A 27,341-nucleotide genomic window follows, 5' to 3' on the forward strand; every position below is an offset into this window, starting at 1 on the left:
ATTGGATAAGTACATGGTACAGGCTTGATGATTGGTGGAGTTTATGGATAGTGACAAGGAGATGGCTGGACTGCATGAGTAGTACTCAGGGGATTGTAGCAGTGCATGTGTTAGTGCTTGGTTCATTGCATGAGTACATGGGTAGTGACTAGATGATTAGAGTGCTGCAAGGACAGTGCATGGTGATTTTATAACTGCTTGGATTTTGGTGGAGTGATTGGATAAGTACATGATGCTGGATGGGTGATTGGAGTAGTGCATGGGTAGTGACGGGCATTGCTGGAGTGCATGGGTACTACCTGGGAAATTGGAAGAGTGAATCAGTAGTGTGTAGGTGGTTAGAGGTCTGCATGAGTAGTGCACAGGGGATTGTAGCAGTGCATGTGTTAATGACGGGGTCATTGCATGAGTACATGGGTAGTAACTGGATGATTAGGGTACTGCAAAGAGAGTGCGTGGTGAATTTATAAGTGCTTGGGTTTTGGCGGAGTGATTGGATAAATACCTGGTGCTGGCTGGGTCATTGAAGGAGTGCATAGGCAGTGACAGGGAGATTACTGGACTGCATGGGTAGTGCTCAGGGGATTGTAGCAGTGCATGTGTTAGTGCCTGGGTCATTGCATGAGTACATGGGTACTGACTGGATGATTAGAGTACTGCAAGGAGAGTCCATGGTGAATTTATAAGTGCATGGGCTTTGGCGGAGTGATTGGATAAATACCTGGTGCTGGCTGGGTCATTGAAGGAGTGCATAGGCAGTGACAGGGAGATTACTGGACTGCATGGGTAGTGCTCAGGGGATTGTAGCAGTGCATGTGTTAGTGCCTGGGTCATTGCATGAGTACATGGGTACTGACTGGGTGATTAGACTTCTGCAAGGAGAGTGCATGATGAATTTATAAGTGCTTAGGTTTTGGCGGAGTGATTGGATAAGTACATGGTGCTGGCTGGATGATTGGAGGAATGCATAGGCAGTGACAGGGAGATGGCTGGACTGTATAGTTAGTGCTCAGGGGATTGTAGCAGTGTATGTGTTAGTACCTGGGTCATTGCATGCGTACATGGGTACTGACTGGATGAAAAGAGTACTGCAAGGAGAGTGCATGATGAATTTATAAGTGCTTAGGTTTTGGCGGAGTGATTGGATAAGTACATGGTGCTGGCTGGGTGATTGCATGGGTAGTGCTCAGGGGATTGTAGCAGTGCATGAGTTAGTGCCTGGGTCATTGCATGATATGGAATCAGTCAATCATTACTCATGTAGTTTTAAAATCACATATTCACTAGCTTTCCACTCCTATAATCAGTTAGGCACCTCTTAATAGTTCACTAAGCATGCATACAACTGTATAAATAAAATCTGAACACATTGATGAGTCATTACATACTATCTAGTTAAGTAGATAAGTACAACATGTCTGCAAGGGTAATAAGTGGTGGTTTACTTTTGAGCTACATCTTGACCATTTAATCTACAAATATGCAACATCATTAAACTATACCTCTCAACAGAATTAAGAAAGAAGGCTAATTAACAACACCTTTTATGAGCATTTTTAAACCACACTTTTATGATACATCTTCACCTTTGGATCTAAAATTATGTGGCATCACTGAACTATACCTTTGGTCAGACTACAAAAAGAAGCCTAATTAACAGCACCTTATTTCACCATTCTATCTTAAAATGTATAGTATCATTTAACTTTACCTTTTGTACAAACTAATAAAAGAAACAGTTGTGCTGCATCTTCACCAAAGTATCCATAATTGTGCAGTATCATTCAACTATACCTTTGTAGAGAGAACAAAAAATGAAGCCTAATAAACTACACCTTATATGAATGTCGTTCAAACTACACATTTGTACTGCATCTTCAACCAGCTATCTAAAAATATGCGGCATCATTCAACTATACCTTTGTACAGACTTTAAAAAAAAGCTTAATTAATAACATCAGGAATCATCTTACAAAATACACATATTACTGTACAGACTCTTTTGTAAACAACATTTAAGTACAATAAAACAAACTCCAATATACATCTTTATATTTAACAATATATTTCAAACAACACAGAATTAGAATAATGTCATTTCTTTATTTAAATAAACCTCACAAATGTATAACTCACCTTGCTAATAAATTTGTTGATTTAAAAATCTCACAAACTCTGACAGGATTTTCTTTTACTTACAATCAATATAATGCACTGGACTCGGTTTCCCTCTCTTTCTCCATACAAATACACATAAGCAACAAATAACATTGCTTCCCAGAGTTTTTCAAATTGTAAAACACATTTCTATAGGTTGCAGATAATAACCCTTATTAACTGACTTCTTCACCCCTTCTGCTTAATGCCAGTTTCCATAGCAACAGGTCATGGAACATTCAACTTAACTGACAGGTCACAAGTTCACCATATTTTTAAGTTCACCACACAATGTTGCAAATGAAAACAGCAGGTGTGGTTGGCTTTGCGAAATATGACCTTGTCCTTTCTACTGTACCTTTCAAACATTTTTTACTAACCAATAAGAAACTTGCTTTTTAAACAAAGTAAAATGCACCCTATTTTTGAATGTACAATGTTGTTAAACAGCCAATAAAATCTCGACTTTCTTAAACACATCATCTTCTCCACCATTTTAGATATCTCTCATTCTACCAACTGACTACCTCAGCTACAGACATCTTTTGATTACCTACAGACATTTCTTCACAATGCTTTCTGTGTGGATTGTTGGACACAGCTATGTATTCGGGTGCAAAAGGTATGCTGAACACAGAGGTATTGACAAAGACCTAACATTGCAAAATGTAGACATTAAATGGATTGGACAGAGAGGATTAAAGTGGCACCAATTAATGCCTTTGGTTAAAACCTTTTTGCATCTCCAAGCCCCTGACCTCATGATTGTGCACTGTGGTGGAAATGACCTAGGCACATTGACTGGGGTAGGTCTGGAATTGCTTATGAAGGACACCTTCACAGAATTGATGGTGCCTTTCCCCCAAACTGTCTATGTATACTCTAACATGTGCTAAAGACAGAAATGGAAGTGGTCCAATCAATTTTGTCCTCAGATTGAGAAAGTTAGAAAAAATGTCAATAAAGCTGTTTCTGCTTATCACAGAGACCATAGAATGGGCTCCATCTATAACAACAATCCACGTTTCCATATGGATGGTATCTACAGAAGTGATGGAGTACACTTCACTGATGAAGGGAACAGAGTGTTTCTCAACAACCTGAAGCTCTGCATCTGCACTTACATGTAGCTACAACAATCTCCCAATGAAAACAAGGGCTCTTTATAGAGCCACCCAATAACTCAACATATAACCTAGGTTTATATAAAAAATCTTAATTATATTTGCTTGGGGTTACGCACCCTGCATGATTGACAGAGCCTTGCACCCATTGTGTTCATACCAGGGGGCCACGCTGAGAGCCGCGCACCCATTGTGCTCTCACCAGGGGGCCACGCTGAGAGCCGTGCACCCATCGCGTTCACACCAGGGGGCCGTGCTGAGAGCCGCGCACCCATTGCGTTCACACCAGGGGGCCACGCTGAGAGCCGCGCTAGGGTTGCAACTCCAAACTTTGGCGGGAAACAAAAAAGTCTACTACCATTAATTTATATTCGCCCCGGAGAACCCATCCCCCGGGGCATGCCCAAATCTTTTTTTTGTTTTTAAATGAATCATTGCAGGAAGCAGAGAGGCGAGTTGCAGCGAGGCTTTTAATGAGAAGAGTGCAGTCGAGTGACCTCCCGCTGCTCAAGGGCATTTTGATGTTCACATATCTACACGGCGGCCCCTGCTGTGGGGAGGAGCCCCATTTTCTGCAAACAAATGAAAAGGCTGTGAAGTGGAACTGTTCCACATTGAAGGCACGGCGCTCTCATGCGAAAAAAGGAAACCCGTTTTTCTGCAATCCATCCTACTAAGGAAATAATAAAGAGTTTAGAGACTTTGATACACCGTACCTACTACAGAAAAATAATGTTATTCACCATTCAGAACCACAAGTTCCAGCATGCCATTAGACTAATGTTGTCATGCCTACAAAGTGCGATGAGGTCAATATGCAAATAAAAGAATGCTAATGGTGAACCCATGGTGTTTTTCTTTCAGCCTAAGAAGAAGAGGCGTAATGCCTCGAAACGCGTCGGCTTCAAATGAATCATTGCAGGAAGCAGAGAGGCGAGCTGCAGCGAGGCTTTTAATGAGAAGAGTGCAGTCGAGTGACCTCCCGCTGCTCAAGGGCATTTTGATGTTCACATATCTACACGGCGGCCCCTGCCGTGGGGAGGAGCACCATTTTCTGCAAACAAATGAAAAGGCTGTGAAGTGGAACTGTTCCACATTGAAGGCACGGCGCTCTCATGCGAAAAAAGGAAACCTGTTTTTCTGCAATCCATCCTACTAAGGAAATAATAGAGTTTAGAGACTTTGATACACCATACCTACTACAGGAAAATAATGTTATTCACCATTCGGAACCACAAGTTCCAGCATGCCATTAGACTAATGTTGTCACGCCTACAAAGTGTGATGAGGTCAATATGCAAATAAAAGAATGCTAATGGTGAACCCACGGTGTTTTTCTTTCAGCCTAAGAAGATGAGGCGTAATGCCTCGAAACGCGTCGGCTTCAAATGAATCATTGCAGGAAGCAGAGAGGCGAGCTGCAGTGAGCCTTTTAATGAGAAGAGTGCAGTCGAGTGACCTCCCGCTGCTCAAGGGCATTTTGATGTTCACATATCTACACGGTGGCCCCTGCCGTGGGGAGGAGCACCATTTTCTGCAAACAAATGAAAATGCTGTGAAGTGGAACTGTTCCACATTGAAGGCACGGCGCTCTCATGCCAAAAAAGGAAGCCTGTTTTTCTGCAATCCATCCTACTAAGGAAATAATAAAGAGTTTAGAGACTTTGATACACCGTACCTACTACAGGAAATAATGTTATTCACCATTCGGAACCACAAGTTCCAGCATGCCATTAGATTAATGTTGTCACGCCTACAAAGTGCGATGAGGTCAATATGCAAATAAAAGAATGCTAATGGTGAACCCACTGTGTTTTTCTTTCAGCCTAAGAAGAAGAGGCGTAATGTCTCGAAACGCGTCGGCTTCAAATGAATCATTGCAGGAAGCAGAGAGGCGAGCTGCAGCGAGGCTTTTAATGAGAAGAGTGCAGTCGAGTGACCTCCCGCTGCTCAAGGGCATTTTGATGTTCACATATATATATATATATATATTCACTGAAAAAACCATAGGTTTCACACATGTTATAGTTAGCGGAAATTTTACTGATAAAAAACCAGTGAAATTCCCCCGTTATAGTTAGTGCAGGCAACTATAACTCACGCGACCGCAATCCTCTGCTGATGCTAATACTGTATTTAGACACTTATTTGCCCATGTCTTCTTCCATACATTTTTAGCTATACATATATTACAAATATTTTTTTTTCATAAAGACACATATGTCATCAGCAGAAGATTGCGGTCGCGTGAGTTATAGTTGCCTGCACTAACTATAACGGGGGAATTTCATTGGTTTTTTATCAGTAAAATTTCCGCTAACTATAACATGTGTGAAACCTATGGTTTTTTCAGTGAATTTGTACGGTTTTTTAAATGCTAAGTTACTTTACGCCATTCGTGGCGTGCGCGCCCACTTAACGCAGTTCGTTCCGTGCGCGCACGGTGCGCTTCGCGCACCGTGCGCGCACAGTGAGCACGCGGTGCGCTTCGCGCACCGCGCGCCCACTTTACGCAGTTAGTGCCGTGCACGCACGGTGGGCACGCGGTGCGATGACAAAGCAAGAAAGCACGTCAACAAATCTGTTTCTGCTTTCCTCCGTGACTATGGTATGGGTGCCATTTACCACAACAACTTGCGTTATGACATGCAAGACATTTATAGAGGAGATGGTGTGCACTTCAATGATGAAGGGAACAGAGTCTTCCTCTTGAACCTTAGACTCTGCATCGGTACTTACTTGTAGGTACCACTAAAAAATCATTTCATAAACACAACGGCTCTTTTTAGAGCCCCCTAATATCTAAACACTTAAATCTGATTTTCATTTTTTTTTTTTTTTTTTTTTTTCTACCGTACGCTTACCGTAAGCTTACCGTACGCGTACCCCGTGATTTTTTTTAAAATCAATAAATGTTTTCTTTGTACTTTACAATCCTTCTTTGACCCCCTCACAAATGTAAGGGGGTCTGTAACTCTCCTCATTGCCCCCTTTCCTTGTTTTCACTCTTTTTTTTCAGAGTGAAATACACAAAATGGCGGCCGCCGCTTCCTGGTTTCGGCCGATTCGAATGTTTACTAAGATCTAAGAGCCAATCAGAATCGCGCTCGCGCACGCCACCGTACGCTTACCGTAAGCGTACGGTAAGCGTACCGTAAGCGGGCTCAGATATATATATTGATTTAAAGGCTATTTTCTCAGAATCTACTGAACAGATTTACACCAAACCTACAAAAGGCACTTCCTTGACCTAGGGACTACCTCTCTGCCAAATTTTGAGTAATTCTGTTCAGCCGTTCGGGCTGTAGCTCGTTCTAAAGGTCCTATGGAAAAATGCATGGGAAAAACGCGTTTTGGGACCCCCCTTTTATCTCAGCCCCCGCTTGACGGATCCCCCCGAGACTTTCAGGGTAGGAGCGGAGCGTAGCGCCCCACCTATTTTGAGAAATTCGCGAGGATTTGTCGACCGGCGCCAAAGTTATTCAAAATAGAATGTTGAGGTTTTCCTATGGAAACGTGGTCCTAACTATAACTACCTACTGGCGACCGCCAGTAGGTAAAATATATATATATATATATATATTCACAGAAAAAACCATAGGTTTCAGGCACGTTATAGTTAGGAATTAGCATTTAAAAAACCTCAGAAATTCACTGAAAAAACCATAGGTTTCAGGGGTGTTATAGTTAGCTGGACTTTTCACTTGTACAAAACCATTGAAATTCCCCCGTTATAGTTAGTTCAGCTAACTATAACTCGCGCGCCCGCAATGCACTGCTGATGACGTCACATATTACATCACTCATGACATGGTCAGTGACATCACTCATGACATCACTGATGACATCTCAAATGACATCACTGATGACATCACTGATGACATCATCCAGTGAATGTGTGTTTTTCTGAAAATTAAATATGTTTTATATATGTATATCTCAAGGTCGATGGAAGAATAAATGGGTATATAAGTGTCTAAATGGATGATTTGTTTTTGAAAAATTGATTGTGTAACTGACTGATTAAGTGTATCATAGTGAATACATGGCTTAGTGAGTAATGTTTAAATATGTAAATATCTGTATCAGTCTCTCACTTTGTGTATAAGTGGCTGCATGGGTTGGTGAGTAGCTACATGGGTGTCTATATAGGTTATTAGTTGGTTTTTTGAGTATCAGTCTGAGTGTCTGCATGGTTCGGTGGGGGGTATTACGTAGTGCATAGGTGCATGAATGAGTGACTCACTGTTTGTATGTGTTGAACACAGCATGTGTGCAGGACTGTATGGGTGGATGAGTGTGTGTATGGGTGTGTTAGTGAGTGAATGACTGTCTCAATAGTGTATTTATGAGTAACTACATATGTTTTAAACTAGTATATGTGACTATTGGTGTATATATGTGAGTATATGTGAGAGTGAGAGATTGAAAGAGTTCCTGTATGAATAAGTATGTGTTTCTATAAGTGATTGTTTAAAAGACTAAGTATGTGTAAGTTTCCGTAGAAGTAAGTATGGTGGTGTGTGTATAACTGTATATGCAAGTAAATGTATGTTTGATTCTTTATTAGCATGAGTGACTATGTGTGTGAGTAACTCTATGGATGAGTGGCATTGTGTAACAGGATGTATAGGTGTATGAGTACATATGATGAGTGAGTACATGTATGAGTGACTGTATAGGACTGTTGGTGAATGAGTGGATGTGTATGTGGATCTTAGAATTACTGAAGAGGTTGTTGTAACTGGTATTGGTATGTCCATTGTTTTGAAAATTTTAGTCTCTATTTTTGAATGTGTGTATCAAAGGTTATATTAGGGTGAGAGGAGGTCTGCCACTCTATCACAAGGATGATGTCATCAGTGATGTCATCAGTGATGTCATTTGAGATGTCATCAGTGATGTCATGAGTGATGTCACTGACCATGTCATGAGTGATGTAATATGTGACGTCATCAGCAGTGCATTGCGGGCGCGCGAGTTATAGTTAGCTGAACTAACTATAACGGGGGAATTTCAATGGTTTTGTACAAGTGAAAAGTCCAGCTAACTATAACACCCCTGAAACCTATGGTTTTTTCAGTGAATTTCTGAGGTTTTTTAAATGCTAATTCCTAACTATAACGTGCCTGAAACCTATGGTTTTTTCTGTGAATTTCAAAGGTTTTTTAAATGCTAATTTCTAACTATGCCTACAGAGATAGGACATGTGAAGAAAGAAGAAAAAATGCACAGAAAGAAACAAAAGAAGTGCAGAAAGAAGCAACAGAAGTCCTCAAATACGAAGATAAGTGCAGGAAGAAGGATAACGTGCAGAAAGAACAAAAAGAAGAGCAGAAAGAAGCCTTGTTGCAAAATCATCCTGTACCCTCAACTTTTTCAGACGGATACTGGTGGTAACTGAGTCTGACTAACCAGTCCTAGAGCCAGTGCTATGTTAAAAGACACTTAGAATACAGTGAAAACACCTACATACACTAGGGAACATTATGCGTTGGGGTCCCCCTGTGATTAGCATGACCTCCTCTGTAAGCCCCTAGTGTATAATAGGGCATGGGGATTAAAACTACCTCTTAAAACAGGCCACAGGGCGTTTTTGCACACGTTAACTCAGGCCCCGTCCCCTCCCTTCACCACTGTGTAAACACGCCCTGTGTCCATTTTTAGTTGGGAGATTAAGTTCATTTGAATCCTGAGGGTCCCTAGGGTCCAACTAGCCCACTAGGTACCTCCAGTAAGTGCCACAGAGCTGCGTTGCAAAGAGGTGTAAAAAGTGGCACGGCCTGGACCACCTCTCTGCAATGCAGCTCAGTGGCGCTTACTGGAGGCACTTGGTGGGCTAGTTAGCCCCCAGGGGCCCTCAGTATTGAAGGGAAATTATATCCCCAATTTAAAACGTGCCATAGTGCGTGTTTGCACACGTCACCTCAGGCCCCGTCCCCTCCCTTCACCACTGTGTAAACGCGCCCTGTGGCTGTTCTAAGTTGAGAGATTAAGTCCCCCTGAATCCTAAGGGTCCCTAGGGTCAAACTAGACCACTAGGTACCTCCAGTAAGCGCCACAGAGCTGCGTTGCAGAGAGGTGTAAAAAGGGGCTTGGCCTCAGAACACCTGGCTGCAGCGCAGCTCCCTGGCGCATACTGGAGATGCCTGTTGGGGGCGCGTTTGCAGAGTGCTGCACGGAGGGGGCATGGCCTCCGGCACGATGCCAGTCTTTTATTTATTTTAGTTTTTTAAGAAGGGGGGCTGTTTGGTTCCCCTTCTTATTCTGATTTATTGGCCCTGATGACCCCATCCCCCAGGGCCAGTCTCCTAATTATATTTTTTTGACCCCAATCCCCAGGGCCGGCCACTGTTTTTTTATTATTTTTAAAAAATATATATTTATAGACACACCTAGGACATGCTGGACAAACCGTACGTACCTATCACCATGACGATTTGCGTGATATTCATTAAAAGGCGACTATGCATGCAATGAATCCACGTGGAATGTATTTACACCACTAGTGAAGCTCTGACATGTCTGATGCCCTACCGTGCCTAATCCTGGTAGACACCCTTGTCGTTTATTTATACAAACATGGGTAGCTATTGACGGGCACATTTAATACACATGCACACCAAGCCATTCAAAGGGGATTCGACAAAAATTCGACCAAAATTATGCAAGAAACCCCCCTCACGGGTAATAAAACACACATCCACTGCCGGATGTGTAATACTTTTTATTTTACTCTCTGGAAAGGGGACGAACATCACTTGAGAGTCACAGCGTGCTCCTGACAGAGCCCAATGCTGTGTTACACCCACCATTGCCTGCCGAGTGCCACACACCTCTGTGTTGTATTCCACTAGCTAGTGCATATGCTATGACACTCTCTAGCCCATGTGCACTGTAACACCACCCCGTGAATATGTCATGCCACACTTGTCTTCGCACGGGTTATATTGCCCCATCTAACGTGCCTTTCTCGATGCCTATGTTATAACGCACAGTGCTATGCCATACATATTACAATCTGGGATCCATATCTTTGTCACAGTGCATATGCAACGTTACACTCCCCAGCACATATTTTATATTACAACTTTAGAGACTAGTTAGGTTACACAACACTGCCCTGTGCATATTACACTCCAAGGCGCATATCGCATAGCACGCGCTAGTGCCTGTGCTATCTTGCGCTCTCCAATGAATCTGTCATTGCGCACAATGTATTGCATATTATATTTCACGCCCGGTTCATCTTATAACACACTTTTTGGTGCATAGTTTATACCATACACTATATCTAGTTTTCATTTTCAATCGTGCTCTCAGGACTATGTTCTATATAACACTGTGTTCACCTACCCTTTTCACGGGCATTACATTTTGCGATAGGGGGTGGAGGGTCAGGGGGTGTTTCTGCCAAGTGAGCCCGGAGTCACAGTCACAAACGTCCTCTTCTTCCTGAATAAAAGTGAGATTATGCTGCATACTTGTTCATATTTTAAGTAGTTCGCACAGACACAATGTTTTAAAAACAATAAAGTTCCTAATACCCGCCTTCTCTGAACAGTTAGCTTGCTGCCCCATCCCCTTCCTCCCTATCCTCTGTTGTGTGAATCCATGGACTAGCCTCCTCCCTCCTGCCATGCATGGTCTGATGTGCTGCCACTGCCCTCAATTTAGTAGAGATGTACCAGTCCACTCCTCCTGCCCTCCATTGCCCAATTCTATGCCCCATCATTGACCTCCTGCTTAAACTCTGTGCTTAGCTTGCTGCCCCTATTCTCCTTCCCCCTGCCCTCCGATGTCTTTGTGCATGCCCCTGCTCCATCCTTTTTGCCCACCATGTCCCATGGACCTGCCACTCCTATCTACTCTGAGTGTTCTGTTGAGCTGCCACTCCCCTCCCACCTGCCTAGCATTGTCAGATGACTGTAACCTGTCCCTGCCACCTCCACCCTGCCTGTCCACATGCCATGCCCCTATCCTCTTCCTCCTGTCCTACATGGTCCATTGTACTGCCACACCCTTCTGCCCTCCCTGGTCTGTTGTGCTGCAACTGCTCCTCCTGCCTGCCCCATGTGGTCTGTTGTGAGGTCCCTTCCCCTGAACTTTCTTGTCTGTGCACAGGTCCTGACCCTTCCTTCTATCCTCCATCGTCCTTTGTGCATGCCCCTCCACCCTCCTTCTTGCCCATCATAGCCATTGTGCTGCCACTAACCCTCCCACTTGCCATGCATGGTCTTCTGTGCTGCCATGGCCCCTCCCACCTTCCCTGTGTGGTCAGTTAGCTGCCCCTGACCCCCTCCCACCTTCCCTCCATGGTCTGTGTGTATGCCATCACAGTCTCACTGTTGCTCTTCATGGTGTGTCTTGCTTCTAGTGCCCATCCTGCCTGACCTCCATGGCTATCTTGCTGCTCCTGCCCTGCCCCCTTGCCCCCAGCCCTACTCCCTCCCTCCTGGCTTGTCTGTTCCATTGTAATGCCCCTGATCCGTCCCTCCTGCCCTTTATGGTCTGTTATACTGCAGCTTTCTCTCCTGTCTGTCCATTATGGTCAGCTAGCTACCATTGCCTCTTGCCCCTCTGTTCTCTGTTGTCCATGTGCATGGTCCTGTCCCCTCCCTCTTGCTTTCTATGGATTGTTGTGCTGCACTCCCGTCCTGCATGCCCTGTGTGGTGTATTGTGCTGCTGCAAACCCTGATGCCTGCCCTGCAGGGTCAGTTTGGTGCACCTCTCCATGTCCCTCCTGTCCTCTGTTATCCAAGTCCATGTCCCTATCCCATTTCCTTCCATGATCCAATGTACCATACTTGCGAACATTTTGAACTTGGTAAGAGGGAGATTTTGAAAAAAAACTGGGGTATTGATTTTCCCCTTTGAGTTACATTGAAAAAGAGGATATTGTAGACAGGAGACAGATCAAATAAAGCCCATTTGAGCTTAAAAACATTGGACGTTTCCTGGCTGAATCGGGTCTGTTGGCATGTATGGTTGTACTACCATTGCCTCTTCCTTCTGCCCACAATGGTCTATTACATTGCCACAGCCTTGAAGAAGGGTAGATTTTGTATCACAGGGGGCCCCTGGCCCGTTCTGTCCACACCTGAAGTATGAGACCCTTGTCCTTGCCCTGCCAGCTGCATTTGTAGGCCGTATTAAATTGACCAGCGGGTCCTGTGTTGCTATATAATTATCCTGAGACATCCTTACCACTCAGCCAGCATAAAACCCCTGTGTAGGCCCTTCTGTTCAATATGTAGGCCTCTTTGTTAAATTGACCATAGCTCTGCAATTTTAGTGTATAGCAGTCTGAAGGCAGGTCTGCGAGGCCTTCTGATCCAAACTAGTAGCCCCCACCCTACCCGAGTGCTCCGTGCTCGGTATCAAAGTTCAACATCCCCCTGAAGCTGTCGACATACAGTAGGCTGCATCCTGGACTGGTACTTGCTTCCTGGGCAGGTTTCCCGCTTTTAAGGAAGTGGCAACCGCAGAGCGTCAAGTTAGGAGAACTGAGGAGATTTTATACATGAATATATTGAATTCCCGTACAATACCCATTATTTTCTGCTTGCTCTATGGAACTTACGATAAGCGATTGGCCTGAGAGACTGACCTTTTCACCCAGTCCATTGTCAGCATTAAGTGGGTAAATGACGAAATGTCTGGTAAAATCTACAGACGAAGCTTTTGGGTAGCATACGTAGGTAGATGTAGCGTGCAAAGGAGCCCACAAAATGATATAAAAAGGGAGCACCCACAGATATCGACGGACTACCTCGCCGTCTGTATGTAGGTTAACAGGCAGTGCAGGTTTTCCCCAAGAGCTGGGAGCTCTTGTCTTCCTTTGCTTAAAATGTCTTGCTCTGCTTTGCTTGAAGTATCTTATTCTATTTTACCTATATGAAATGTCATGTTATGTTTAACCATTGTTCTCTTTACTTTTGCATTTAAAAGATTTTGTATTGTAATTGCAGGAATGCTTGCTCTAAGAGTAAACGTGAGTGTTCCTAGGTAACATTTTCCTTGGTGTAACTTGTTTCTCATGATGCATTTATAGATGTGTTTTCTCTCTCTCTCTGTCAGTACATTAATTGAGATACAGAGAATATTATGACAGCTGTATGATTATCTGGATTCTGTATTTTGTACTTTATGTCTCTATTCTGCGGTTTCTTTGAAGTTGCATCTTCTCATTAAACTGCCATCGTATTCTGCCTCCAATTCCATGTCTCATATGTCTGTTTTCTTCATTTTTGGAGCAAGCGTTCCTAGGCACCCCGGCTCAAATTAAGGTGCCCCTTTTGTCCCTGACTCACTCTCCTGCTCAGTTCTGTGGTGGCTCCCGGGGATCTGGGGACCGCCCCTAGCTTCCTTGACCCGTAATAGATCTTCCCTCCAACAGCCTCTCTTGCAAGTCCTGTATTGTTGGTTTGTTGCCCCTGCCCCCCTTTCCACTGCCCTCCATAGTCTGTTGTGCTTCCACTGCCCTTCCTGCCTGCTCAGTGTGGTTAAATTGTTGCCTTTGCACCCTCCTACCTGCCTTCAATTTTCAGAGTCCCTGCCCCTGGCCTCTGCCTCTCAACAGTATCCTAATGAACAACTAGATTGCTAACATTCTATATTTATTACAAAAGTGTGGAACGCCTGACATCATCTTGATGTAATCAAAACTGTAACACCTAGAGCATTTCCTTTAGAAATTACATGTATGAGAGGGTCTTATTGGCATCAAAATTATGGTTAGTGCTCTAAAAGACTAAAATAAGGACATATTTTCTGAGTTTTCAAATAGCGACAAAGCACTTTTAAATTATTTGTTATCTTTATGTTTTTTTATCCAGTTGACCACTTGATTAAATGTTGCACTTAGGGGAGAGGATGTGGTGTTACTTCCAGAACTGCAGACTTTGCAACTGGGGAACCAGGTTGAAGTTTCTGCTTCAGCTCGACATTCTGTGATTCTGGTCAAATCACTTAGTCTCCCCATGTCTACAACCAAAATGAATTTGTTCTTGTGTGATGTAACCAATGCTCATGTAAAGCACTCCAATACCTGACAAGTCTGCACTATATAACACTGCAAAAACACAAAATAATAAGTGTTTTGCACACTTCTGTCATTGGGCTATATTTGGGCTACATCTGGGTGATTTTGGGCTACATTTGGGCTCTTTTGTCTCCGGTGGCCATCTTGGGAGATTTATTTGTTATGAAGTTTCCTAATTTCCTCATGTACTGCAGTCTCCTCAGTAGGAAATGCTTTCAGTTTTTTACTTTGATTCCATCATGAAGGTATTCAGATATGTCACACATTTGCCATAAATTCTGAATGTTAGCACTCTAGTTGCTCATTAGATCACTGTAGTAAAACTACTGCACCATGGAAGTCTGCTCCTGGTATTAAAAGTGCATGTTTCAGTCTGCATGTCAGAATTTTTTAATGAAATAGAAGAGGATTTGAGAAGTCACTCAAAATGTGCCCTCATTTTCTTTCTTCAGCATTAATCATAATTTCTATGGCAAAATGAACCTCCTCATTGTGTTCCTTTTTAAATTAAATGTTTTAAGTGTTACCAGTTTATTCCAATCAAGATGGCTTCAGGTGTGCCTTACTTTTGTCATAATGAAGACAGTAAGCGCTCTAGTTGTTTTTAAGAACATTCTGGGACATTCTGTCATTGGGCTATACTTGGGCTACATCTGGGTGATATTTGGGCTACATTTGGGCTCTTTTGTCTCTGGTGGCCATCTTGGGAGACTTATTTGTTATGAAGTTTCCTAATTTCCTCATTTACTGCAGTCTCCTCAGTAGGAAATACTTTCAGTTTTTTACTTTGATTCCATCAAGAAGGCATTCAGATGTGTCACACATTTGCCATAAATTCAGAATGTTAACACTCTTTTTGCTCATTAGATCACTGTAGTAAAGCTACTGCTCACCAGGGAAAACTGCTGCTGGTATTGAAAGTGCATGTTTCAGTCTGCATGTCAGAATTTTTTAATGAAATAGAAGAGGATTTGAGAAGTCACTCAAAATGTGCCCTAATTTTTCTTTCTGCAGCACTAATCATACTTTTTATGGAAAAATGAACCCCCTCATTTTGTTCCTTTTTAAATTAAATGTTTTAAAAGTTACCACTTTAATCCAAGCAAGATGGCTTCAGGTGTGCCATACGTTTATCATAAGTAGGACTGTTAGCGCTCTAGTAGTTCTTTGGAACACTCTGGGAAGCTGCAGTAGAACACAAAGGAATCAACTGACAGTCTCTGCCCTTGTTGGATGTACATGTTTTACTGAGAATGTCAGACTTCATTCTCACATGACTGAGAAAGATAATGTGAATTTACAGAAAATAAGCTCTCAGTTTAGCCTATAGATCACCTTCCAAACCTCTATGGTAAAAGCATGAGAAAATATTTTTCTCTCAATCATAATATCCCAGCAGAAGGCTTTTTCACATGGTGAAATCACCTTAGAACATACCACAATTCCTAAAATGAGTATGGTACCATCAACAAATGATTTATAATGTAACTAAAGTCTTAAAACCTTCAATTAACTGCAATGCTTTTTAATGAGGTGCTATCATGTATATTGGTCCCAAGATGGCTGCCAACACTTCTTGGATGAAGTGCTGACAGCCAATCAGATCTCAGGATGAGATGTGTGGTTAGGCTCCGCCCACATATATATATGCTTTTAAATGCTATTTTCTCAGGAAATACTGAACAGATTTACACCAGACCTGCATAAGGCACTTCCTTGACCTTATGGCTACCTCTCTGCCAAATTTCAAGTAATTCTGTTCAGCCGTTCGGGCTGTAGCTGTGTCTAAAGGTCCTATGGAAAAATGCATGGGGAAAACGCGTTTTGGGACCCCCCTTTTTTCTCGGCCCCTGCTTGACGAATCCCCCCGAGACTTTCAGGGTAGGAGCGGAGCGTAGCGCCCCACCTATTTTGAAAATTTCGCGAGGATTCGTCGACCGGCGCCAAAGTTATTCCAAATAGAATGTTGCGGATTTCCTATGGAAACAGGGTCCTAACTATAACTACCTACTGGCGACCGCCAGTAGGTAATATATATTTAACCATCTCCAACTTCCGCTACAGAAATCAGACTCCGACACTTGGGTAAGCTTCACCATCCAGCTTCAGTTTATTTACCTCGCTTAAATATATATATATATATATATATGTTCGAAGAAACGAAGTTCCACTCGAGCTCTCAGGGGCATGTGCACAGAAATAGCAGACTCAGATCCAAAAGTAAAGGGGGTTTATTACATCATAGACCCGCCGTGACGCGTTTCGCCACTCTCGTGGCTTGTTCACACAACGTTGTACATACAAAAGACACCATTACATACTTTTCAAATGTCATGGAAAGAGAAAGAGGCTCTCGCGTTTGGTGTTGCATTGCATTGTAAACATGGAAGCAGTACGAGCGCCATCTTTGCCTGTCTATTTCGATATAATTTTTAGATAATAGTACTGTCCCTCGTTCTAGATGGCGCACTTGAGAAATTATAACTGCACAAAATGTTAATTACAGGATACTCGAAATTACCAGACCATTTCGACCATATTACGAAAAAAATCGTTATGCGTCATTAATTTGCATTTTTCCTTTCGGATGATAATAGACAGCAGTTTATACATTTATAAAGCAGTCATGTAATTAATAATATCATCCTTCGTCGAATCAAACCATTATACATTTGTAAGGTAAAAATAATAAAGTTTTTTTCTGTGTCTCAGAAAAAAAATTTTTTTGTCTGGTTGCCAGGTTACAAAATTAACATTATTTATCAAATGCGAGTTTTTACAATCATGTTAGTGACGGTACTTGCTTCCTTAGTGTCCTGAGAGTCTCTAGTTATCAAAATGTTGTTTCCCCTTGTTAGTGGGTGAAATCGAGATTCTATATATTTTATATTTAAATTCTTATCTCCTGTACTTGATGAACTCATGTTCTTTACATTGTACCCTGGTTAGTGGGTAAATACACTTCTAATTCTCGATCGCTAGAAATGTAAGGTGTCATGTATTCCCCTTATTCCACCTGCTAGTGTTTTTAGTGTTTAAACCATATTGTTTTATCTTACGCCAAGAGACGTCGGATGATCTGATGAGGAGTAAAAAGGGATGGAAGATCTCAAAGCTGGTTCAGCCAAGACACCCTTTCTCATCTCCTCCTGTTAAAAATACCACATAAAAGAGAAGAAAGAGAATATGTGAGAATATACCTCTTATAACACTCATTTATATAACATATTCATTCATTATGCAAATGTATTGCCATTTCTTCGTCGAGATTATGGCCATTGGGGAACAGGGTGCACATACTTATAATAAGTTTTGATTCACGCTGTCTTAATCTTAACACCCTGTTACCTCCTCTCGCTTTGGGTGTAATTTGTTCAATGGCATAATAGGTGAGTTTCGAACAATCAGAGAAATGGTAACTTGAGAAATGACGGGCAATGGGATATTGTCTGTCCTTGTTTGTAATGGCCCGCATATGTTCCAGCACACGTTTTTTTGCCATGTGAACGGTGCTGCCAACATACCGGAGTTTACACGGACACTCCAAAACATAGATCACAAAATTACTTGTACATGTCAGAAATTGTGAAATACTGATCATTGTGTTAGTACTGGTGTTCATATATTCCTTGACCATTTTGCTGTTTCTACAGGCTTTACAGTGGCCACATGGAAAGAAGCCCGGTAGATCAATGCCTCTCACTTCGGGGGTGAAATTTAGATCACTATGTACAAGAGTGTCCCTGAAACTGCGTCCCTTCCTATATGTGATCATAGGTTTTGCTGGTAAGATATTTCCGATAATGTTGTCATTCCTCAAGATTTCCCAGTGACGTTGTACGATCTTACGGACTTCAGTAGAATGACCACTAAATGTCATGATCAGTCTAGTTTTGTCCTCTTCTTCCTGGGTGGCACATTCTGGAGTCAACAGGGTACTAGATCTCTCAACTGACTTTATTCTTTCTGTAGCTTTTCTGAGAACCCATGATGGATAACCTCTTGCTCTAAACCTCTCCATCATTAGTCCTTCTTCTTTCTGATAGTCTGATAATAAGCTACAGTTCCTTTTTGCTCTAAGTAGTTCCCCATATGGAATGCTCCACTTTAAATTGTCGGGGTGACTACTCAGAGCATGAAGCAAAGTATTACCAGCAGTACTCTTGCGGTATAAGATAGTGTGTACTTCGTTGTTTTTCACCTGCACACATGTATCTAGGTAATCGACTTTCTCTTTGCTGATGGTGCTAGTTAGTGTGATGTTTTTATTGTTCTGGTTAAGTTTGTCAATGAACCTTACAGCCTCACTCTCTTCGCCTTGCCATACTACAAAAATATCATCGATGTATCTTAACCATAAAATCACTTTGGTATGTAGTTCTTGTAAATCTGGTCTCGCTAGGATCTCTTCCTCCCATGCCCCCATAAACAAATTCGCGAAACTAGGCGCGAAACATGTACCCATCGCGGTACCGTGATTCTGTTTATAAATCATATCATTAAACAGAAAATAATTGTTCGTGAGACAAAATCTGATCATGTCCAGGATCATACCTGTGTGTTCCAATAGATCAATGCTTCTGCGTTTCAAAAAGCCTGCGCATGATTGAATCCCTTGCTCATGGTCAATTATGGTGTACAATGAATTAACGTCTAATGTTATCAGAACGTAATTCTCTTGCCACACCAATTTCGATATTTTGTTGAGAAAGTCTTTTGTGTCTCTTACATAAGATGGAAGTGTAAAGACAAATTCTCGCAAGAAATGATCTGCGTATCGTGAGATGTTTTCTAGGGAACTGCCTCTGGATGAGATAATCGGTCTGCCTGGCGGATTGTCCCTATTTTTATGTATCTTTGGTAACAGATACATTACCGGTAAGATTGGACAATCTTTTTTTAGGAAACAGAATTCCTCCCATTCCAGCAGGCCTTTATCCCTCCATTCCTTGAGCAACTCCCACCCTTTGTTGATACTGTCATTGTATTCCACCCGTGTCACATTGTTGTATGTCTTACCATCCTTGAGTTGTCTTAATGCCTCATTAACATACATGTCTTTGGGCAAAATCACAATATTGCCCCCTTTGTCGGCAGGTCTCATTATGATACTCTCATCACTGGCTAGATCTTTAATAGCTTCTTTCTGACTTGCAGTAAGATTATATTTAAACCTTTTCATTTTCTTTGCCCAATTGTTCTTTCTGAACTTAAGCATGTCGGCACTCACTAACTCCTGAAAAGTATCGATGTTATCATGTCCCATTTTGGGAACGAAGGTGGATTGGGGTTTGAAATTACTACATGCCGCTTTGTCATGTTGTATTTCCAATTCATTCAAGATGAGTAGGGAGTCTTGGCTCATACCTGTTTCATCTGAATTGTTTTGGAGCTCATGCAGGATAATCATTGTATCTATGTCACCAATTGTCAATGGCTCTTCCTGCGTGTTATGTGTCTTATGATGGATTTCTCTACTTACTGTTGGTTTCAGTTTATGCCATTTTTTTAATTTCATTTTTCTGCAGAATTTAAAAACATCAATTTTACTTTCAGTGTAGTTCATTGGTATTGATGGGCAAAAGGATAGTCCTAGACAGAGGGTTCTTTTAGTTTTTTGGCTGATGGTTTTAGTACTCAAGTTTATGATGGTTTGATTTACCATTATGTCATCCATCATTAGTTCTTTTTGGAGCGAGTCTGTCTTTTTCCCATGTACTCCGTAGTTTTCTCTCCTCTTCCTTCTTTGTCCGGTCCTTTTCCTCCTCTTCCTCTGGTACCCCTTCCTCTTCCTCTGCCCCTTCCTCTCGGTTGAGGTGTGGCAAGAGAATTACGTTCTGATAACATTAGACGTTAATTCATTGTACACCATAATTGACCATGAGCAAGGGATTCAATCATGCGCAGGCTTTTTGAAACGCAGAAGCATTGATCTATTGGAACACACAGGTATGATCCTGGACATGATCAGATTTTGTCTCACGAACAATTATTTTCTGTTTAATGATATGATTTATAAACAGAATCACGGTACCGCGATGGGTACATGTTTCGCGCCTAGTTTCGCGAATTTGTTTATGGGGGCATGGGAGGAAGAGATCCTAGCGAGACCAGATTTACAAGAACTACATACCAAAGTGATTTTATGGTTAAGATACATCGATGATATTTTTGTAGTATGGCAAGGCGAAGAGAGTGAGGCTGTAAGGTTCATTGACAAACTTAACCAGAACAATAAAAACATCACACTAACTAGCACCATCAGCAAAGAGAAAGTCGATTACCTAGATACATGTGTGCAGGTGAAAAACAACGAAGTACACACTATCTTATACCGCAAGAGTACTGCTGGTAATACTTTGCTTCATGCTCTGAGTAGTCACCCCGACAATTTAAAGTGGAGCATTCCATATGGGGAACTACTCAGAGCAAAAAGGAACTGTAGCTTATTATCAGACTATCAGAAAGAAGAAGGACTAATGATGGAGAGGTTTAGAGCAAGAGGTTATCCATCATGGGTTCTCAGAAAAGCTACAGAAAGAATAAAGTCAGTTGAGAGATCTAGTACCCTGTTGACTCCAGAATGTGCCACCCAGGAAGAAGAGGACAAAACTAGACTGATCATGACATTTAGTGGTCATTCTACTGAAGTCCGTAAGATCGTACAACGTCACTGGGAAATCTTGAGGAATGACAACATTATCGGAAATATCTTACCAGCAAAACCTATGATCACATATAGGAAGGGACGCAGTTTCAGGGACACTCTTGTACATAGTGATCTAAATTTCACCCCCGAAGTGAGAGGCATTGATCTACCGGGCTTCTTTCCAGGTGGCCACTGTAAAGCCTGTAGAAACAGCAAAATGGTCAAGGAATATATGAACACCAGTACTAACACAATGATCAGTATTTCACAATTTCTGACATGTACAAGTAATTTTGTGATCTATGTTTTGGAGTGTCCGTGTAAACTCCGGTATGTTGGCAGCACCGTTCACATGGCAAAAAAACGTGTGCTGGAACATATGCGGGCCATTACAAACAAGGACAGACAATATCCCATTGCCCGTCATTTCTCAAGTTACCATTTCTCTGATTGTTCGAAACTCACCTATTATGCCATTGAACAAATTACACCCAAAGCGAGAGGAGGTAACAGGGTGTTAAGATTAAGACAGCGTGAATCAAAACTTATTATAAGTATGTGCACCCTGTTCCCCAATGGCCATAATCTCGACGAAGAAATGGCAATACATTTGCATAATGAATGAATATGTTATATAAATGAGTGTTATAAGAGGTATATTCTCACATATTCTCTTTCTTCTCTTTTATGTGGTATTTTTAACAGGAGGAGATGAGAAAGGGTGTCTTGGCTGAACCAGCTTTGAGATCTTCCATCCCTTTTTACTCCTCATCAGATCATCCGACGTCTCTTGGCGTAAGATAAAACAATATGGTTTAAACACTAAAAACACTAGCAGGTGGAATAAGGGGAATACATGACACCTTACATTTCTAGCGATCGAGAATTAGAAGTGTATTTACCCACTAACCAGGGTACAATGTAAAGAACATGAGTTCATCAAGTACAGGAGATAAGAATTTAAATATAAAATATATAGAATCTCGATTTCACCCACTAACAAGGGGAAACAACATTTTGATAACTAGAGACTCTCAGGACACTAAGGAAGCAAGTACCGTCACTAACATGATTGTAAAAACTCGCATTTGATAAACAATGTTAATTTTGTAACCTGGCAACCAGACAAAAAAAATTTTTTTTTCTGAGACACAGAAAAAAACTTTATTATTTTTACCTTACAAATGTATAATGGTTTGATTCGACGAAGGATGATATTATTAATTACATGACTGCTTTATAAATGTATAAACTGCTGTCTATTATCATCCGAAAGGAAAAATGCAAATTAATGACGCATAACGATTTTTTTCGTAATATGGTCGAAATGGTCTGGTAATTTCGAGTATCCTGTAATTAACATTTTGTGCAGTTATAATTTCTCAAGTGCGCCATCTAGAACGAGGGACAGTACTATTATCTAAAAATTATATCGAAATAGACAGGCAAAGATGGCGCTCGTACTGCTTCCATGTTTACAATGCAATGCAACACCAAACGCGAGAGCCTCTTTCTCTTTCCATGACATTTGAAAAGTATGTAATGGTGTCTTTTGTATGTACAACGTTGTGTGAACAAGCCACGAGAGTGGCGAAACGCGTCACGGCGGGTCTATGATGTAATAAACCCCCTTTACTTTTGGATCTGAGTCTGCTATTTCTGTGCACATGCCCCTGAGAGCTCGAGTGGAACTTCGTTTCTTCGAACATATTGTTAGCCGGTTTTGCTCCGCCGGTCTCGAGCCACCCCCTAAAAGATTGAGGACACCAGGAAGGAGGATCTTGGCTTGAATTGAAATTTGTGCCCTTTTGATCGACTAATGGATCCGGCGATCACAGGATCAACGTCATAAACCGCGCTACTGAACCAGAGAGACCTCACGCTATCCCACGAGGACCGGGGTACACCGTGAAGGTAAGAGAGATACGTGTTCAGTCTTATAATATTGCGGGGTTTTTCTGGACTATAGATCATCGGAGAGTTCTTTCTGAGGTCATAACACTTGACCTGAAATGTGGTAACTCTAGTATGAGAAGTGACGATTCCTGTGGCACCATATATCTAGATTTAAAGATAGATATTTTCCATTAGCCTGGGGGAACCTTGTATTAACAAGGGGGCGAGCATTTGCGCAGTCGTGCGGACAATTTTCCAAAATCACGTATATTCTAGAAATCACGAACATTTCACATTGAATATCTTGCGCTTTCCGAAGTCGGATGGATGAGGAAAGGGAACGCAGAGAGGCAGCGACAGCTCTCTTTGCAAGGGCACCCGGGGTGGCTAAAAATGTTCAGACAAGAGCAGCATGCGAAAATACAATCTACAATACACTGAAAAGATTGGAAAAACTCCATAGACAAGAAATCTCCAAGTGGTGGGAGGCAACATCACTCCAGGACTACATTGAGAAATCTATGATACCTAGAGGGTTAAGAATCTATATAACCCCGTCATATGACTCTCCAGACCCCAAAATGCTGGAGGAATGGTCCATGAATTCGGCCTGTAGTTCAAAGAATATGCTAGAAATATTAGTGAAATACGCATGGTCGGATAAAGAAAAAATCAAACTGGAAATAGAAGAAATAAAAAAGAAATTGGATGTGCACGAAGACCAAGAGACAATTGTCAAATTCATAGAAGAAATGAAAAAACGTCTAAGAATTATGGAAGACGATATTAAAAAGAGAAAACAGCGCAAACTCCATAGAGATTGTGGGGACTATGAGGCTGGTAGAGTCTTGACATACAGCAAAAAGTATGACCATCTGTATGAAAATAGAAACACAGCGGAAACCAACATCAGTGCACACCATGATTCACAAGTGGAGGAAGCTTCAGACCTCAGCGATACCAACACGGATGAATCGATGATAAGAACATCAGAGAGTTCAACCTCAAGTACTGAAAGAACAACCTACCCAAAACCCACCTTTTTAGACGAATACCGGTTGATGAAACAGAACCGGCAATCAACACGATCAGTGACGAGAGAGAATCGGATGGAAGACACACCTCAACCGAGAGGAAGGGGCAGAGGAAGAGGAAGGGGTACCAGAGGAAGAGGAGGAAAAGGACCGGACAAAGAAGGAAGAGGAGAGAAAACTACGGAGTACATGGGAAAAAGACAGACTCGCTCCAAAAAGAACTAATGATGGATGACATAATGGTAAATCAAACCATCATAAACTTGAGTACTAAAACCATCAGCCAAAAAACTAAAAGAACCCTCTGTCTAGGACTATCCTTTTGCCCATCAATACCAATGAACTACACTGAAAGTAAAATTGATGTTTTTAAATTCTGCAGAAAAATGAAATTAAAAAAATGGCATAAACTGAAACCAACAGTAAGTAGAGAAATCCATCATAAGACACATAACACGCAGGAAGAGCCATTGACAATTGGTGACATAGATACAATGATTATCCTGCATGAGCTCCAAAACAATTCAGATGAAACAGGTATGAGCCAAGACTCCCTACTCATCTTGAATGAATTGGAAATACAACATGACAAAGCGGCATGTAGTAATTTCAAACCCCAATCCACCTTCGTTCCCAAAATGGGACATGATAACATCGATACTTTTCAGGAGTTAGTGAGTGCCGACATGCTTAAGTTCAGAAAGAACAATTGGGCAAAGAAAATGAAAAGGTTTAAATATAATCTTACTGCAAGTCAGAAAGAAGCTATTAAAGATCTAGCCAGTGATGAGAGTATCATAATGAGACCTGCCGACAAAGGGGGCAATATTGTGATTTTGCCCAAAGACATGTATGTTAATGAGGCATTAAGACAACTCAAGGATGGTAAGACATACAACAATGTGACACGGGTGGAATACAATGACAGTATCAACAAAGGGTGGGAGTTGCTCAAGGAATGGAGGGATAAAGGCCTGCTGGAATGGGAGGAATTCTGTTTCCTAAAAAAAGATTGTCCAATCTTACCGGTAATGTATCTGTTACCAAAGATACATAAAAATAGGGACAATCCGCCAGGCAGACCGATTATCTCATCCAGAGGCAGTTCCCTAGAAAACATCTCACGATACGCAGATCATTTCTTGCGAGAATTTGTCTTTACACTTCCATCTTATGTAAGAGACACAAAAGACTTTCTCAACAAAATATCGAAATTGGTGTGGCAAGAGAATTACGTTCTGATAACATTAGACGTTAATTCATTGTACACCATAATTGACCATGAGCAAGGGATTCAATCATGCGCAGGCTTTTTGAAACGCAGAAGCATTGATCTATTGGAACACACAGGTATGATCCTGGACATGATCAGATTTTGTCTCACGAACAATTATTTTCTGTTTAATGATATGATTTATAAACAGAATCACGGTACCGCGATGGGTACATGTTTCGCGCCTAGTTTCGCGAATTTGTTTATGGGGGCATGGGAGGAAGAGATCCTAGCGAGACCAGATTTACAAGAACTACATACCAAAGTGATTTTATGGTTAAGATACATCGATGATATTTTTGTAGTATGGCAAGGCGAAGAGAGTGAGGCTGTAAGGTTCATTGACAAACTTAACCAGAACAATAAAAACATCACACTAACTAGCACCATCAGCAAAGAGAAAGTCGATTACCTAGATACATGTGTGCAGGTGAAAAACAACGAAGTACACACTATCTTATACCGCAAGAGTACTGCTGGTAATACTTTGCTTCATGCTCTGAGTAGTCACCCCGACAATTTAAAGTGGAGCATTCCATATGGGGAACTACTCAGAGCAAAAAGGAACTGTAGCTTATTATCAGACTATCAGAAAGAAGAAGGACTAATGATGGAGAGGTTTAGAGCAAGAGGTTATCCATCATGGGTTCTCAGAAAAGCTACAGAAAGAATAAAGTCAGTTGAGAGATCTAGTACCCTGTTGACTCCAGAATGTGCCACCCAGGAAGAAGAGGACAAAACTAGACTGATCATGACATTTAGTGGTCATTCTACTGAAGTCCGTAAGATCGTACAACGTCACTGGGAAATCTTGAGGAATGACAACATTATCGGAAATATCTTACCAGCAAATCCTATGATCACATATAGGAAGGGACGCAGTTTCAGGGACACTCTTGTACATAGTGATCTAAATTTCACCCCCGAAGTGAGAGGCATTGATCTACCGGGCTTCTTTCCATGTGGCCACTGTAAAGCCTGTAGAAACAGCAAAATGGTCAAGGAATATATGAACACCAGTACTAACACAATGATCAGTATTTCACAATTTCTGACATGTACAAGTAATTTTGTGATCTATGTTTTGGAGTGTCCGTGTAAACTCCGGTATGTTGGCAGCACCGTTCACATGGCAAAAAAACGTGTGCTGGAACATATGCGGGCCATTACAAACAAGGACAGACAATATCCCATTGCCCGTCATTTCTCAAGTTACCATTTCTCTGATTGTTCGAAACTCACCTATTATGCCATTGAACAAATTACACCCAAAGCGAGAGGAGGTAACAGGGTGTTAAGATTAAGACAGCGTGAATCAAAACTTATTATAAGTATGTGCACCCTGTTCCCCAATGGCCATAATCTCGACGAAGAAATGGCAATACATTTGCATAATGAATGAATATGTTATATAAATGAGTGTTATAAGAGGTATATTCTCACATATTCTCTTTCTTCTCTTTTATGTGGTATTTTTAACAGGAGGAGATGAGAAAGGGTGTCTTGGCTGAACCAGCTTTGAGATCTTCCATCCCTTTTTACTCCTCATCAGATCATCCGACGTCTCTTGGCGTAAGATAAAACAATATGGTTTAAACACTAAAAACACTAGCAGGTGGAATAAGGGGAATACATGACACCTTACATTTCTAGCGATCGAGAATTAGAAGTGTATTTACCCACTAACCAGGGTACAATGTAAAGAACATGAGTTCATCAAGTACAGGAGATAAGAATTTAAATATAAAATATATAGAATCTCGAGTTCACCCACTAACAAGGGGAAACAACATTTTGATAACTAGAGACTCTCAGGACACTAAGGAAGCAAGTACCGTCACTAACATGATTGTAAAAACTCGCATTTGATAAACAATGTTAATTTTGTAACCTGGCAACCAGACAAAAAAAAAATTTTTTTTCTGAGACACAGAAAAAAACTTTATTATTTTTACCTTACAAATGTATAATGGTTTGATTCGACGAAGGATGATATTATTAATTACATGACTGCTTTATAAATGTATAAACTGCTGTCTATTATCATCCGAAAGGAAAAATGCAAATTAATGACGCATAACGATTTTTTTCGTAATATGGTCGAAATGGTCTGGTAATTTCGAGTATCCTGTAATTAACATTTTGTGCAGTTATAATTTCTCA

Source organism: Triturus cristatus, chromosome 6, assembly GCF_964204655.1.
Source record: "Triturus cristatus chromosome 6, aTriCri1.1, whole genome shotgun sequence".
In the NCBI taxonomy this organism is placed as follows: domain Eukaryota; kingdom Metazoa; phylum Chordata; class Amphibia; order Caudata; family Salamandridae; genus Triturus; species Triturus cristatus.